At 43.1% G+C, this 18,542-nt stretch overlaps 1 protein-coding gene across 1 annotated transcript in view; it reads right to left on the reverse strand.

Annotated features, from left to right (window-relative positions):
• Nucleotides 1–18,542, reverse strand: part of OLA1 (Obg like ATPase 1) — a 713,352-nt gene that overhangs the window by 88,629 nt on the left and 606,181 nt on the right. The gene's annotated exons all lie outside the window — the stretch shown is intronic.

Below are 18,542 nucleotides of genomic sequence, written 5' to 3' on the forward strand. Positions count from 1 at the left end.
AAAGAATCCCAGATAATATGGAGAGGAGTCGTACCAGTGTTGCGAGCAATAAAGTCTCTGATCTCTGATTTTAATAGGGCAAACCAGATTTCATCATGCAAATGTGTCTTATTAAATACCCATCATTTAGGGACTCTGATATTTTCCCCTAGATCAAACTCGACAGCTAACATCGTATGGTCAGATAAACCATTATGTAAAATTTTCTGATAGGAAAAATTAAGTTGCCTGGAAACAAGAAAAAAGTCAATGCGGGAGGAAGACTTAAACCTACCAGAGCAACAGGTGAAGTCTTTTTTTTTGTGGATTTTGTGTTCGCCAGGGGTCACACAGGTCAAGTATTGTCATATTATTGGAAATCGATTTAAGTGATTTAGGTTTAAGCTGTTTTTTTGAAAAAGTAGTAGAATCTAATTTAATACTCATAAGAATATTAAAATCACCTCCAATAATAATATCTCCTCCCACCAATAGCAAAGACTGAAACAAATCATCATAGATCCGGGAATTTTCCTCCACTGGAGCATAAAAACTAACAAAGGTAATCAGCTTTTGTCTATTTTTAACCTTACATGTGGCCCAGCACCAACGACCTGAACCACAGTCTTCTATCTGTAGAATGTCCGTACCCATATTTTTATTTAAGAAAAGCGCAACTCCCTGTTGGGATGCTGTAAACGAAGAGAAACCCCGATATGAGGCCCATATTTTAAACATAGAGAAATCGTCTATTTTGGCAGCTGGGATGTGAGTCTCCTGTAGCATTATTACAGCAGGATTTACAGTTTTCATCCAGTTATTCAACTAGAGTACAATAGGGCATGGGTCACCAGTGTTAAACTGCAGGGCCTAGTAATCAGCTCTAGCATCCAGAAAAAGGTCTCAACATTGGGTCTTCAACATATATCAAAGAAATCAGTAGTTTCCTATTGGTCATATGGAATTAACTTCAGAAGAAGGCAAGAAAATAGCGTTGTTATTCAAACAAAACAGTGCAATAAAGAAAGCCTTAACCGATTAAACATCCAGCGAGATACAAATTGCTCAATTAGTTTCCATTGTCCTGTACCAAATGGGCCATCAATAGAAAATGAAGCAGTTACCCTCTTCAATTGTGAAGACAGGATCACTGTTCAAACTAAAATAGGGCAATAATTTTGCAGCAGATCCTAAGAATTTATGGTGCCTACTTTTGGTTAACACAAAGTGAAGAGTGATTGTGACATGGAAAAACCCTTGAGGAAGATAGAGCGCCAAAAGGTATGTTTTTTTAAGAATGTGAGTTAAATACCAGGGACGTAACAGGTAGGTTGCACAAGTTAGCAGATAAAATGTCATGTTCAATAGATGTGTTCGGTCACAAAACTATATCCCATTTTATTATCCAAAGTACGATATATAGAGCACAAGCCTCCTTGTACGGCAACTTCGTATCACCCACAACCAGAAACTGGTTACGAGCAGCACAAATCCACACCATAACTTTGTAATTTGTTCTTGTAACATAGCAAGGTCCGTACATTATTTCAATATTGTTTTGCCTTTTAAATTTTACATATTGCTAAGGCATTTCTACTTTTTGTCCAGTACTGATCTGTGGAATTTGTCTTAAATTAAACTGTCTGGACATATATTAATACATACATTATAAAGCAAATGTTCGTATGTTTGCACTGGATGAAGTCATGGTACTGAATATAAATACACATTTTTCTGTTTATAAACTGAATGGAAATGCGGTCTCACGTTGTACAAGGCACAATACAGCCATGCATTACATCAATAGTTAGATACTCAAAAGTGATGGGAGAGATTATCCTAATTTCAGAAGCAGAGGGAAAGAACTATTGGCAAGATTAAAAAAAGAGGCAAGCAAAATGCAAGAGTGTAATATCTGGCGAAGAGCGCACATTAAAATCAAGTATACTTGCGGTGCTGGAGTATTACATTCTAAGTCATTCAGACACAGTGATCTCTACACAGATCCTGCAAGTTCAGGTGTGATGCACATACAGATTGAGAGGCAGATTGCTTCATTTCCAGAGTATGGGAAAGGGAAAATAAAACAAGGGTTAAACCCAGAATCTGTTAAATATTGTAATACTGAACTAGGTTTCCACAGGTCCCACATTACCAGTATGTAAGGGACTACTATTTTTTGGAGGTAGAGTGCAGAGTTCAGATTCAAGGGGTTATGTACAGTTTGGAGGATGCGAGGCAGCTAGCACAAATTGACAGAGGTCCGTCCTACCTGAGTTGCATAGGCACGTATCCACCAATGTTTGCAGCAGGTTCTGCATTCTCCAAACTCTAAATACCCCCCCCCCCACCACCCTGTACTACTGATTACAAGTATCGACTATCAATTGCTCATTCTTTTCAGGTGATATGTTGCAAAAGAGATCCCGGTTTAGTATATGAACATAATTTCTACATGTTATAGTCATGAGAACGTCAGCAATAAGCGAAAAAGTAAAGAGCAAATTCGATCAATTCTAAATATCGTGTAATGGCTTGGTCTTCTGAGGAATGTTTAGTCTCCTCACCAAGGATTCTCTTTTCGGATTAATTAGTGAATAACAGTAACGACTTAACATCAGAGGTCAATGAGGCCATGAATCTCAGTAAGAAGAACATCTAATCAGGGATACATGAAAGATATTATTAACATTAGCAAGAAGAGAGTTGACCCTTTCCAAACCGAGTCCTGCTTTTAGGGGACTGCCTCTGGAAGGCTACGTTTATTTTCAAGGACTGGGTCATAAACCAAGTGAGTATATCAAATCTGGCATACAATGGTATGCCCTGCTTGGACTATCCCTTTTCACATTTAGGATTAAGTTAGGTGAAAATGTATAATTATGTAGATAGCCGAGAGAATGGGTGCTTCCAAACAGGCGTTCTTGTAACGCAGGACACAAAAAGAAGTTCTTGAAAGAAAAAATGATCTATTAAGATCACTGAGAGTGCAGAGAGGGGAGGTGGACAGGGAAGTACATTTCAACAGGTTAAAGAGACCTTTTTCTCGAGTGTGCCAAACTATAAACACAATAAAAAAAGGTACATTTCAATATAATTATAGTCAATCAATATACTCATTGTTAGTAAAGAAAATCTGGGGTTAGGTTTAATTAACATACTTATTTACTTAAATGTAAGCATAGATCGTTCTTGTGTACGAACCGACTTCCACTCACAGGTCGGGGTTGTGTAAGGGTGGGAAGTGGGAGGAGAAGGATGAGATTCAGATAAAGGACTGGCTATAAGAGTCTGCAATTACTAACCACAAGCATACCACAGCACAGCAAGTGGGCTTCCAAACCTTTGTCACATTTCATAAAGCCCAATTCCATCCAAAGGAAAACAGCATGGAGTTCCAAAGGAGGTCGCACTGCATGTGCAAATGACCTACACAATAAACGCGACTTATTCATAAATTAGTATAACCTTAGCACAGCAATCAAATGTTTGATCAACTTTGTTTCAGTGTTTCATTTACAATCAACATGAAATATCGCAAATGCAATACTCCATGAAAAAGCGGAAATCTTGGGAGGCACTTGAAAGGTAGGAACACACACACACTCTGGATAAAGAAAAACGTTGAATAGTTAGAGGAGAATTATGTGTCGGTGGACTTCAAATGATAGGCCTATGTGGACACAGCACACAAACACCTAAGGTCCACTTAAACTACTTACAATGACTATCAGAAATTAGGGTGAAAAGGGGTATACATGTGTTCGTGGAACTGAAGCACCTTACAGAGTAGGAGGTGAAGATAAGAAGTCAGATGGTAAACACAGAAAATAGAACGGACTAAAATCCTTAGGCAGGTAAGAGACTAGAAATCAGAGTACATGCATAAAAAAACCTAGGGAGCCATCTCGGACAGACAAAAACTGCTTCACAAATCTAGCCAATAAAGCAAAAAAATATGGAACCATTTTGGAATAACAAAGGAGAAATGTAATTACTTTACCTTATAAAGCAGTGCTGAATAAAAACAGTCATACATTGTCATTTGTGCGGCTTTTCTTTTCCGTCCCTGCGGGGTCATTTGCATTCTTCAGGTACTCTATTGTATAATTCCGGCGAATAAAGACTTACAATTGATTTCTCTACTGCCAGTTTGTGACTTTGATGGAATGAAGACACCATTGTACCTTAACTATAATTGGCAAAACACACGACACTGTAGAGCCTCACATTCGTAATAACAAAAGAAGATATCTCAAAGTGTTGACAGATCACCTTCATAATGCAGAAGCTGAGCCGATACATTTTAGCAATAAATGAGCAGTAGGAGCTAAAGGTGATTCAAATAACTGACACCAGACTTGACATAGATTCACTGGCAGAACACTGCACTCAAGCACTTTCTATTCAAAGTTGGGTTACCTGCCAGTGCAGTTAACTTTCACAACCTTATTGGAAGGCAAAATGATGGAAGTCAGCGATTCAATTGCTGCCTATTTCAACAGCATGGCTACAGGCTCACAAAACAAATGAGCAGGCAGATCGCACATCTTTATCCTGGGCTAGATAATGGACATTAATAATGGTAACAGTAAATGCAAACTAATGAAAAACACAAAGAAAATCTGATATAAAAAATGTCTTAATTTCAAACTTCCCCTGCACACATACAAAGCCCTATACAACACAGGACCAAAATACCTGAACAGCCGCATACACTTCATCAACCAAGAAGACACCTCTGCTCCGCTCTGCCTCCCTCTCACTAGCACACACACCCGGCATCCTCAAAAGCAAAACTGGAGATTCCTCATTCTCCTACATCACACCCAAGACATGAAATAACACATGAGAGCCTCCTCCTCACTTGAGTTCCGCAAGAAGTTGAAGTCCTGACTCTTCACATAAGCACCTTGGGACTGCACACTTTGCCCTCTCGGGTGTTTAGTGCGCTATAAACAGCAACATAACATAATATGTGTGAATTAGAGGTGCAGACAAAAAATGTGCTTTAATACACAAACTCACATGCTTGGGATCAAAGCTTGTTCATGCTCGATGGAACTTCTTGAATGCCTCTTCAAGCGGGCATTATTTAGTTTCACACAAAATGTCTCTAACATTTTGTGTCTGGAACGAATATTTGCTTGGCTTTAAAATTTGAACCAGTTACCCAGATTACTCAGAATTTCGAACAAGAATATGATTATTGCATTCAAACTGTATCTTTTGCCACCTTCCAGGTCCTCGAGCTGAAAGTCAAGTCCCTTGATGTCACTTCCACAATGGCACTCTCATGTCACTTAACATATTTTAGCACCCCCCTGGAAGCAACCTCACCTTTGTTTGGCAATGCATGTGCATATGACACCCCAATAACAGCTCTTCTTTAATAACGTCTTCCTGGGTGATATCAAACTACACTGAAGTGAACTTAGCAACCTCCCAATGCGATATCATGCTTCTCAGAAACTACCTAATTCAACTTTGTATGAGTTATACTACTAACGTCCAAAAAGGGATCCCTCCCTGCTGGTTATCCCATCTATGTCGATTGGTTGGGCACTTTTACTCGGAAACAATGACATCATTGGCTAACCTAAATCCAAACACCCAAATCTGTGACGTCAAACACACCAATCTCTATCATTTATTGGACTGTGTGGACAAACGCCCGACTCTCTCCTCTGATACTCTTGAAGTTAGCTTTCTCACCACTCATTACAAAAGATACCAAGTCAGAAATCATCAATGACTGAGCCCCGTAAACAAAAATTACTTACGACTAAGAAGTTTTCTGTCTGGAATTCTGAAGATCTCAATGCTAAAAGAATAGTAGTAAGGGCCACTGAGTGAGAATGGTACACCAAAACCCATCAAATCTTTGGGTAGACAAATCTGATTGTTTTATGTGAAGAGCTACTTGGTCAAAGTTGTCTGTGCCAAAATGCCTCAAAAATCTTTGTTGTAATTAAACCAGCAACTAGCATTCTTTTTTCCTTAACTGAACTCATTACCAAAATTAAGGAATTGCCCTGGTCGTTGACAGTAAAATCATTATTATTGAACTTTCTCTAAATATGCCTTAAGATTAACCCCTATCTCTACTGGTAGAAAAATCTCTAAAAAGTTCACACATATCAAGACTATCTGCCAAGGGGAGCTCATCAAAACCATTTCCAAGTGGAAACTCTTCTGTCATATTTCCAAGCTCATCCCTGCCTTCCTGACCAGGAACCTCAGCAGCAACACAGCCTCCTGGTAGACGAACCTTGTCAATACCTTCAACACAAAAGACACATTTTGCATTTATTTGAAATATGAACAAGTTACTCCCTTCCTAAATATACATCCTTAACGGATCCCAAGGAGCTTAATTTCAGACCCATTAATGGGATGCGCTTCTTCGCTTTTGTAGTGGAAGGCTGTTTCGAACTACAACTAAAACATACCACTGGAGATATTTGTCTCTTGACAGCTTACAATCAGGATTTAGATCAAGCTTCAGCACTGAAAAAGCCCTGCTTCAAATAACTGATAGTACTTTACACATCCTGGAAATGGAGACCCCTGCCTACTGATTTTCTAGACCGGTCTGTGGCTTGATAGGCAGTGACATTTATTTCTAATTAAAGGTAGAGTATTAAAAAAAGGAGAGGAGAAAAGTAGAAAATCAAAGTATTACACAAAGAAAAAACAAAAAACAAAAAGTGTTGAAAAACATAAGTTCTGAGTGCTCTAGCTTGATGATTGTCAATAAGGCCTGCGTATTCCTCCCTATCAACCTCAACATGATTGATTTCCTCTCGGACCAGGAAAAGACCGGTAAATATATGGACAAATCCCTTACTAAGTCCAAGGATCATTTGGACATTGCAGGAATGCTGTGAAGTAGCCTTGCCGTGGTGTGAAAGGCCTACAACAATTAGGTAGTTGGATAAACTTCTCCCTTCTTCCTTCTGTAGAATGTTATTGCCTTAATGTTGGCTGAGAAACACCAACTGATGGAAATTATGCTCAAACTTGACCTGGCACAGGCCAAACCATGGGCACATTTTCTATTCTCATGTAGGACAGCTTGTCTTTGTGGTAAGTTTTTGCTTAAAATAGTTTTGTTTATGCTGGGAGAAGCAACAAGTTCCTTGGCTGTGGTAATAAAAACTCCACTTCTTTTAATCTAAAGATTCTCTCTTGAGTGGCTTCCACTCAGATTATTCTCCAGCTGAGACCACTGAAATCATGCTAGATACTACACAAGGATCGCCTAGATAACCTCAAGTAGGTCCTCCTACTCCAACTCTAAAAAATGTGACCAGCAGCTAGCTCCAAAGAATGCAATATTAAAGACTGTAGCAGATTTTCACATACACCTCTGGAAAGCACCTGTTTAACTTGCTCTTTAATATCCTATTGCTCTCTCTTGAGAATGCCCGTCTCTGGAGGCTGAGGAAATAGGGAAGATGATCTTCAAGGTAGGAAGCTATCATAGAAGACTTTCTCTAGGTTGATCAGCAACATTTTCCTGGTTCGGAAGAAAAATAAGGGAATGAGAAAAAGTTTCAAACTTGAGGAGCTCAACAAACAGGTTAAATGCCACCAACTCAAAATGAAAGCTATGCAACTTAAGTGTGTCACACCATCTGAGTTGGCTTTTTGATAAATGTAGATTTCAGGATTCCCATTGCTCAGTCCCATTTAGCAACAAACACCAACCCTACTGTCATTTTCTAAAGGATGACAAGAAGCTTAAGTTTACCCGACACCGATTGAAAAGATGGCCGTCAAGAGGGAGCACCAAAAGGGAGCTCCGGGGTTTGGGATCATGAATATCCTGCCTTAATCCCTGCCATCCACCCTTATGCTGCTTAACATGTTCACAGAATTAGCTCTAGAGAGGGAAATTAAAGCGATTGTTGGGACTATACTCACCGGGATCGATGGTAATCACCAGCTGCGTCTCAAGATCTACTTCAAAGCTAAGATCAGACGCAGTTTTCCCTTTGAGGATGAAGTGGAGGTCCTCGGCCAGCGGAGTGAGCGGACCCTTTGCAATCGTCTAGTCGAAGTGGTGAGCCAGTACCAAGGAGGCACGGAGGCCGTATGGGTACTGCGGCAGTCATATGACCCGGCGGTCAAACCTTGCCTTGCCCGGGAAGGGTTCATACCAGGAGCCCAGAACCCCCCGCCGCGCTGACATCCTGCAAGCAGCCACTCCACCTATTTTGTCAGGACTGCACTGTAACGGACCTCTGATGGTGGTTCTGAGTGGGATAGACTCTATATATGAATCCAATGCATCAGTTGTAGCCCTCTGGAGCTCTTTGGTGCGGGATGGGCCTGGCGAACAACAGGGGAGACAGCGGGCAACCCTGCAGAGTGCCCCTAGTTATCTTGAAGGACTCCGAGAGACGACCATTCCCCAGTACTTTGGCAGTGGGCTCAGTGTACAATAATTGTACCCATTCCACGAAGAGTGGGGGAAAGCCCATTTTCCGTAGGACGGTAAACAAATAGCGCCATTCCACGGAATCAAACGCCTTAGATGCATCTAAGAATATCGCAGCTAGGGGAAGTTCCGGGGCTACCGTTTGTATGAGTGAAAAAATCGTTCTTAGATTATGTGAGGTTGCCCTCGTCGGGACGACGCCTGACTGGTTGGGGAGTATAATTCTGGTCATTAGGAGGGACAGTCTTGTAGCCAAGACTTTTGCCAAGATCTTAGCATCACAATTAAGTAGCGACAAAGGTCGGTAGGAGTCACATTGCGTAGGAATTTTACCCGGTTTCAGGAGGGACGTGATGACTACCTCTCTCATAGACCGGGGGAGTATCCCCATCTCCAAGGAGTATTCCAACACTTTTTTTAACATTGGGGCCATGATAGCTATATAGCATTTGTAGAACTCTGCTGGAATCCTGTCTAAGCCGGGAGCCTTCCCGTTACGAAGAGACATTATGGCGTCGAGGATATCATCCACTTCAAATGGGGCACTAAGGAATGTTCTATGTGTGTCGCTTAGCCAACATAAGGCCAAGTCCCCCAAAAAATCTTCTAAATCAATGTCCCCTGTGGATTGGGTAGTATATAAGTGTGTGTAATTTGTTTGTAGAACCGTTAAAGATACTATCGTTATCCCCACAGACCTCCCCTTCTGCGTCCTCGAGTTCTAAGATGGTGTTCATACCTCGTGCACTCTGTATCGCCATTGAAAGTGCCCTTCCCGGCCTCTCTCCCTCCCCATAACTGCGAGCTTTCCAATATTTGCCCCTAAAATTCATTTCCTGCTGCGCCTCCTCTTTATACTCCGATAGTTTGGCTCTAAATTGTTGGTGCAATTGTCTTGCATCTTCCCTAAGCATCAGTCTCTCCAGGACTTTAAGTTCCCCTTCTAGTTTCCGTAGCGTGCGCTGGATGTCTCGTAATACCCCAAAGCTTTTGGCAATACACCACCCTCGAACTGTGACATTGAAGGCCTCCCATACTGTCTCCACGCTGTCCACAGTGTCTTTATTGCGGGAAAAAAAATCCTCTATGTCTTCCCTCGCAAAAGACAGTATCTAACAGGGCAGTCGGTTGTAGCCACCAGGGTCGCCGAGGTCAGTCATATCCCGGCATAGTCAGTGTAAGCAGTACCGGACAATGATCAGACTGAGTCCTGGCTAAATGTCTGGCATCAGTGATATTAATCTCTGGATAAGAAACAGTAGTCAATTCTCGCCCACGTTCCGGTGTAAGAGGTGAAATGAGTTCCCTCCTGAAGCGTGGGGTGTAAATGTCGCCAGCCGTCCACCCTCCTCTACTATGCCTTGCAGTGTCTCCCTCGTTCTGGGATGGTATTGGGCCTGTCCATCTGCCCTGTCTAATCTAGGTGTCACAGCCACATTAAAGTCCCCCCCCCCCATCCAAATGATGTGCCGGGAATCTATGTCCCATATTAGTCCCCATAATAATGTAAAAAATGCTGATGTGTCTACATTCGGAGCATAACAATTAGCAATGGTAAAAGTGTCCCTTCCCAACCTCCCCCACAGTATCACATATCTTCCTTCTTTGTCTATCAGCTGACCCAAGAGTGTGAAGCGAGCCATTCGATGTATCAGAATAGCCGTCCCTATAGAGTAGGATGAGTAATTAGAGAACACCCTGACCCCCGCCCATCTGCTAGCAAAGGAAGGATTGGTGTGTGGGGGGATATGTGTTTCCTGCAACATCACAACATTTACCTTATGTCTATCGAAGCAGGCTAACATTTGTCTGCATTTGCGAGCGTTTAAGGCCACGTACATTCCACGATAGTACAGTACATATATTTGTATGTGAATCACCCCTCAGGAATAATCAAAACACATCTGACATACCACCATAGTGCCCATATCAAGTCTGCATTGTCTCACAAGTTCACAATGTCCGATATTTCAGCTCCAGTTGCCTCCATCAACACAGTAACTGGAAACTTTCCCTCCTCCCCTTCTCGCCCACTGAAGCCCCCCAATCGAGCCCCTCGTCCCCCCCTGCCCACCCCTCCGTCCCTGCCCCAACACTCCCCTCGCACCCTACCCTTCTCCCACTGAAGCATCCCAATCATGCCAGTCATTCTCCCCCTATTCCATCCCTCCTACTGTCAAGAAGAAGGCCCCATCCCCCTAGTTCACCCACCCCGCCGCTACCCCCCACCCACTGAAGCAATCCCAACATGCCAGAGGAGTCTCCTACCCCCCCGCCCAACAAACAACACAGCACAACTCCCAAGATCTAGTTCAACATTGGGGATCTCCCGTAGGGGGATTGTTCAGACAGTCACATGACCACCGACCCTCTCAAGCCCTGGAAACTGTGCGCCCTCTGGGCTCTATTCAGGAGAGGGGCGGTGGGGCCTGGAATACGTTACCACCGGAACACCACAGCTCTTTACGTCCTGTAGGACAGGCAGTTCTCCCAGTCGCTTTACTCCCGTTCAGTTCTCCGCTGACCAGCCGACTGTACTTAAATATAACAACTAATAATGACCACATCAGCACATCTGCGACCATTTCATTCAATATCGTCCTCTTCCTGACGCAGGTCATGCTGTTCCGCCTCTCAGTCACCTATTCCACGTTGCGCATGTTTCCACTGCCGCAGGTAGTCCTCCACATGTTGCGGGTTGGTGAAAAACCGCTATTTGCCTTGGTGCGTTACCCGTAACTCGCTGGATATAGTAGTGCGTAGTCTATCTGCGCTGCACGTAGTTTCTTTTTCACCTCCAGAAATTTGCGGCGCTCTTCTTGAACTAGTGGAGTGAAATCCGGATAGATTGAGAACGTCACACCATCATATGTCAATTTCTGTTTCGTGCGTGAAGCCCGTAGTGCGACATCGCGGTCACGGTAGTTCAGCAGGCACGCGATGATCGGCCTGGGCGGCTGACCAGGCTTCGGCTGTGGGCCCAATGACCTGTGAGCACGCTCCACTATGAATTGCTCAGAAAAAGCCTCGGGTCCAATGGCAGCCTTCAGCAACTTCTCAATATAGTCCTTCATACGTCCCGTGTTTGTAGATTCGGGGATATTAACCACGCGAATGTTATTTCTTCGACTACGGGCTTCTAAATCTTCATTTTTTGCCGCAATTGTCCGAAGGATGTTGTCCATCCGCGCCAGTCTCGTTGCAAGACCAGCGGTGGCGTCATCCGATTCAGAAATGCGCCCTTCCGCCTCTGCCAGCCGTTCCTCATGGAGATCAACCTTGTGTACAAGAGCGTCCATCCTGGAGGACATCCGGTCCACCTTATCCACTACGGTGGCAAAACCCTGCCGCATTTCCTGCAGGATTTGTCGCTAGTCGTTTTCCGCTGACGTCGCGCCCCCAGTCGCCGTGCCCGCATCTGGCGATACCACTTTCGAAGTGCTAGGTTTAGGTCCCTTAGTGGGCGCTTCAAAGCTCAGTTTTGGTTGGAGACTATCGAGCCTCCCCATGGTGTCTGTGGTTAGGCCTTGTCACCTTCACGTGTGCACCACTCCTGGACTAGTTCCCCAGTGCGATCACCTGCCACGAGTCCTGGCCTGTAACCCAATTCACACGTTGCAACAATCTTGTAAATAGCAGCTGCCTGTGTATTTCTGCTTCGTCCAGCCGTCCTCTCACCTCCCGGCGTAAGTGCTCTTAGCGTCCTGATTTACGCAGCCACAGGTACCAAGGGGGAGGCACAAGAGATCCGGCACTGAGGGGTGACTATCCAGGAAGCAGCCAGACCGCTAGTTACCATGTATTCCCTGCACTCGATAGTGAGTTTTTATCAGTGAGCCATCGGTGACTACTCTTGGCAATGGAAGGGCTTGTCACCATGTGCGGCCGATATTGCTGATAGGGCAGCCACGCTCGCAGCAACCCACTGCTCTCTGCCACATTTCCTAGCACAAGGGCCCGTTTGGTATGTCGTGACGCTTCTGAAGTTCAATGGCCCAACCCGTACTTATTGGTTGGATCAATCAATCATAAGCTCACAGTTTATCACTTCTGAAATTAAGCGAGGATTAAAGCTATTTACCTCCAAAATGATTAAATCATAAAATGTTCATTCCATTAGAAAAGCAACCACCTATCACAAATCATTTATGTACAAAAAGGAGTTTTAATAGAGTACTCCAAATACAGCGAAACATTTATTTATATACATTTGTACAATATTCACAGCGAACGGTAAAGGAAAGAGCTAGTGCTTCTATAAGGGTGCCAGAAAAAGGAGAAAGTGGTGGTTTAAAGAAAAGGGGTGTAAGCCTCAATGAAAAAGTGACATAAGGTTTAATTAACTTAAGGAAAAGGCTGGTATTTATCCAACGTATTAAATAAACAGGCCACTATTAGTATCAATCCAATTTTTTAAACAATCATACAGTCTTGACTGGCATGTATAATGTTCAGGGGAATAGTGGTCCTGGTAATTGGAAGGGGGAGCGTCGACGTTTCGACCCGTCTTGGGGTGCTAGGGTAACTGGGGACCTCGACCTGCGGGTCTTCCTCAGGACGTGAAAGGCAAAGCCTTCGTACCGTAGCTAAAAACGCTGTATGCCTAAAACAAATTAAGGTCACATTTAGGTGGGTGCATGGGATTGATTTAAAATTACAAAAGAGGTACACAGCCCTCTAGTGCATTCTTACCCAATTTGCTTTAATGGGAGATTCACAATCCTCGTGTTTCTAGAAGGACGTGAAGGGAATGGCCACAGTCGCACTCCTATAATTCATAAGGAGTATTCAGGTTATTAATTCCCAAATACGTGGTCAAGTATAGATTAATTCACACGCACCTGGGTGGTGCTAAAGCTTACCTAATTATTGGTCGTGAACTGGCAACACTAAAATTCTGGTGTGGAGATGAAACAGTCGAATGCTGTTCTCATGCGCGAACTTGCTTGTTACTGAGAAAAGAACACACAATGGGAATATTTACCACCATATCGGTCTCTATTAATGTGATGAGGTAACAGGGTGAATTAAGGCAGTAGTCATACCTGCAAGTGTTCATGTATGCGTGTCCCAGTGGAGAAAGAAGAATATAGGTTCGTCCTGGTAACTGTCGATTCTACAGGGACATACAGGGAAAACAATGTTACCTGAGCTATATCCTTATCACTGTATTCAAAAGACGTACTACGTGTGCTACAAATGTAAATTAAAAGTACCTCTTTACTTTTCAATAGGCGTTATTCACAGGGGTGGGTAGTGGTCCCAATGGTCAATTTCTCAATATGCGAGCTGGATCAAAACATAAAAGAGAATCGGTTTTATGTTCTCTTTTATGTTTTGATCCAGCTCGCATATTGAGAAATTGACCATTGGGACCACTACCCACCCCTGTGAATAACGCCTATTGAAAAGTAAAGAGGTACTTTTAATTTACATTTGTAGCACACGTAGTACGTCTTTTGAATACAGTGATAAGGATATAGCTCAGGTAACATTGTTTTCCCTGTATGTCCCTGTAGAATCGTCAGTTACCAGGACGAACCTATATTCTTCTTTCTCCACTGGGACACGCATACATGAACACTTGCAGGTATGACTACTGCCTTAATTCACCCTGTTACCTCATCACATTAATAGAGACCGATATGGTGGTAAATATTCCCATTGTGTGTTCTTTTCTCAGTAACAAGCAAGTTCGCGCATGAGAACAGCATTCGACTGTTTCATCTCCACACCAGAATTTTAGTGTTGCCAGTTCACGACCAATAATTAGGTAAGCTTTAGCACCACCCAGGTGCGTGTGAATTAATCTATACTTGACCACGTATTTGGGAATTAATAACCTGAATACTCCTTATGAATTATAGGAGTGCGACTGTGGCCATTCCCTTCACGTCCTTCTAGAAACACGAGGATTGTGAATCTCCCATTAAAGCAAATTGGGTAAGAATGCACTAGAGGGCTGTGTACCTCTTTTGTAATTTTAAATCAATCCCATGCACCCACCTAAATGTGACCTTAATTTGTTTTAGGCATACAGCGTTTTTAGCTACGGTACGAAGGCTTTGCCTTTCACGTCCTGAGGAAGACCCGCAGGTCGAGGTCCCCAGTTACCCTAGCACCCCAAGACGGGTCGAAACGTCGACGCTCCCCCTTCCAATTACCAGGACCACTATTCCCCTGAACATTATACATGCCAGTCAAGACTGTATGATTGTTTAAAAAATTGGATTGATACTAATAGTGGCCTGTTTATTTAATACGTTGGATAAATACCAGCCTTTTCCTTAAGTTAATTAAACCTTATGTCACTTTTTCATTGAGGCTTACACCCCTTTTCTTTAAACCACCACTTTCTCCTTTTTCTGGCACCCTTATAGAAGCACTAGCTCTTTCCTTTACCGTTCGCTGTGAATATTGTACAAATGTATATAAATAAATGTTTCGCTGTATTTGGAGTACTCTATTAAAACTCCTTTTTGTAAATAAATGATTTGTGATAGGTGGTTGCTTTTCTAATGGAATGAACATTTTATGATTTAATCATTTTGGAGGTAAATAGCTTTAATCCTCGCTTAATTTCAGAAGTGATAAACTGTGAGCTTATGATTGATTGATCCAACCAATAAGTACGGGTTGGGCCATTGTTTTTTGATAATACTGACTACCCAGGTCCAACAACCGTTTTGGGTTACCCCGTTTTTTATAATGGCTTCTGAAGTTCAGGCGCGTCCTCGATTGGCGGTTTGCAGCCCAGGGTCTGCCAGGTGCACAGATCCCACTGCACGCTCCACTACTTCCAATAGTCTGGCCCGGTAAAGTCACTATAGTACAAGGTTCACACTGCAGTCGCGCCCCTCCGCAGATCCATTTACAGCGCAGTCACTTTCCTCATGCTCCGGCTGCATATGCTGCGCAGTGGCAGATGCTGGTCGCCAGTGTCCCACAAAGTGTAGCCAACCGCTGGGTCTACCTGCCTCGTGGCAAGCTGCGGGCTCTCCTGCCGTTAGATGCCGTCCTGCATGCCCTCAGGAGCTACAGCACTCCTCCCGGGGGAAACAGATCAGTCTCGTTTCTCGGGCTGAGGACAGGCTATCCGTCTGAAACTTGCAGCGAGTCTGGGAAACAGCCTTAGGAATCCAAATGTGTTGTGGTGCCAGCAGTTGAACCAGTAATTAAGGATTAATTTAGGATGATTGCTCCAAGCCGCGGGAGCCTCACCTCAAGGCAGCCATTCCGCTAGTGCGCCCTCTAGCGCCCCCTACTATCAAACGCATCTTTAAAGAAAACCTTGAAGTCTTTTTCATCAAGCAAGAGTAATCGTCATTCACAATTTACTTCAGTTATTTGATATTTTCAATAAACAAAACAGAATTAAGCAGAATATAAACAAAAAGCAAAATGAACATCACAATCATACCACTTACTACATACACAAAATTCCTAACGTCATTAACATATCTAAGAAAATCCTCATAATTACTTAACTTCTTATTTCATGCTTGTTTTATCAGTCTACTCATCTCCATTTCCTCCAACTATTATACACCACCCAAAAATGTGCAGACATAATGACCTTTAATCTTTACACTGAGGCAAACCCTGGAAACAATCAGATTGTTCAAGTTACTTAAGCACTGGTACTTACCATTTTTTACTTAAATCTAAACAGAGATGGCAACAAAACCAAAAAAATGGATTGCATTCTCTGTTGGGTTGGCTGCCTTTACGGGGGTTAGTGTGGTACAAGGTAAACTCTCCATAAAGTAAACACAGTTTACAGTACCTACTTCTCTACTCAATGTAGGTTCAGTGACTGTCAAGGGTTTGATACGGATAAAAGTTGTCCGTAGAAGGGCATTCATTTTAGTCATTCAGTATTTTCAAGAACTTATTTTTTAAACAGTTTTATACAGGTTGAACACAATATGCATTGAGGGTTCCCTATAAATCTGTGGTTGATTGTTAATGTGAACTACGCTACCCGGGACGTGTATGGTACACAGTGTAGAACATAACCCCTGCTTTCTACACCAATGGAAGTTGTTTCTTTGATGGCATTAATGATGCCTCATATTCTTCTGAGGTATTTTGTACTTTCAGAACTCTAATGCCATACACATTCATAGAGCAATGTGTACAAAAGAGGATTGGATGATATCAATGATGTCATCAATCAGTTATGTCTTTAATGATGTCATAGAACATGTCATGAGTGAATAGGTGTGGTCTTTAGCAGTGCACGGTGAGGGCGCAAATTATAGTTAGCACTGCTAACTGTAACTGGTGAATTGCTGTGTGGTTTTTTTTTAGTTCAAAATGTTAATGTTGTCACTGACAAATTCACCGAAATATGTTATTTTAACCGTTGTTTTTTCCCCCTCAGGTAATATGAATAGATCAAAAAACACTAACAAGAAGATATCCAATGAAGAGCATTTGTCCTCTGTCACCGTTAGCAAATTAATGATATAATTTAACTTCAGAGAACAACAAAAGTTCTAAGTTGATAAAGTTGCCCCATTAACTTAGTTAAATGATGGATTTGATTGGAAAATCGAAAAGCTGTTGGTCTTACCAGTTACTCTCCACACACCTTAATAGGAAACACTTTTTATTCAATCTGGAGAAATAGGTAAACTGGTGATAGTGCAATGCACTTAAATCAGTCGCAGCCAGCATGGCTCGAGGGTGGGGGGATCATTGCACGGGGGTCGTGCAGGTACGTGGGAGGAGGCAGGATGGGTTTAATAAAAAAAAAAATGGTAAAGTACCGTCCAAGGTCCTGCACCGCCTCAGCTCCTGGCCGGGTCCCGCGTTTTCGTGCTGCTCTCCTGAACAGGAAGCAGCCACAGGCAGCCTCCCTCCCCTCCCCTAAGCCAGTCACAACGCTGCAATGGCAGCATTGTGATTGGTGGGGACGGTGCGCAGCCGGGCGCCTATGGGGAGGCCATTTTCTCTATGTAGGCTGCATGCAGCCTACGTAGTGCAACGGCAGAGTGTGCATGACTGGTTTGGTCGGCCCAAACAGACAGGGCTTAAAGCATTGGGCAAGCCACTCCTCCCCAACCTGCTCACCCGCCCGCTCCTAAACAGGCCTACCCTTCTGCTTTCTCGCAGTGCGAGAAGCAGAAACATAAAATGGTATTTAAAATTCTATTTGAAGTTTCTGCTTTGCCTTCTTGCACTGCAGGAAAGCACTGAGGCGGTGCTCCTCTGCCCTAATGGAGGAGGCGCCCCGGACCTAAATAGTACCGCTTACTGAAACAAACGAGGCAAGTGCTCAGCACATATCGAGATAAGCCGATACAGGCATCTGCTGCTATGATGAATTTTAATCGGGGGACCTACTGCACAACTATCCACAACCTCATTGGATCTACCAATCATGCAGTAACCTTTTTCAATTCTCTGCACAGCCTCTTGCACTCTCATATGCAGGTGAAGGAAAAACCCTGCTCACCAGCATGTCTGATATCACGGCAGCTGTGCTGAAATTCATTGTAAATTTGTGGTCCCATTTCAATCCGAAGAAAATACAACTTCATAATCACCACTTTGGCGCAAATCCATTGGCTACCTCACTCAACCAGCATCGAAAACAACACACACTATGTGATCTTTGAGACCATGAATCAATTACACAAGACTAAATACCTTGATAAGCATTCTCAATCTAAGCCTGTGACTTACCACACTGAAATGTCAAACTACCCCAACACTGTAAATAGCTATATATAAACATACCTGTTCTCTACTTTCCTTCCATCAACACTATTTGTGCCATACAGCCTTGGCTTTCTGCCCACTTACCACACTCTATCTCGCTAATGCCAGACTCTTTTAATCCTGCTTACCCTGAGCTAAAATAACCCATTATGCGCATAATCTATAACCCTTGCACTTCTGTCTTGTACATGAAAAAAAAATCGATACTTCTGCTTCGGCACTATGCCCTTAGAACATAGACGATACGACGCTTGTTTGGATGACCGTATAACTTTCAGTCTAACTAAAAGAAGAGTAGAGGCACACGCCCTCTTTTTCCAAAGTGAAGGCACTGTGTGAGAGATCTCTGGTCAACACCAGAGATCGGACCAAGGGCTGATTATGGTTC

This window comes from Lissotriton vulgaris, chromosome 2_1, assembly GCF_964263255.1.
Source record: "Lissotriton vulgaris chromosome 2_1, aLisVul1.2, whole genome shotgun sequence".
NCBI lineage: Eukaryota > Metazoa > Chordata > Amphibia > Caudata > Salamandridae > Lissotriton > Lissotriton vulgaris.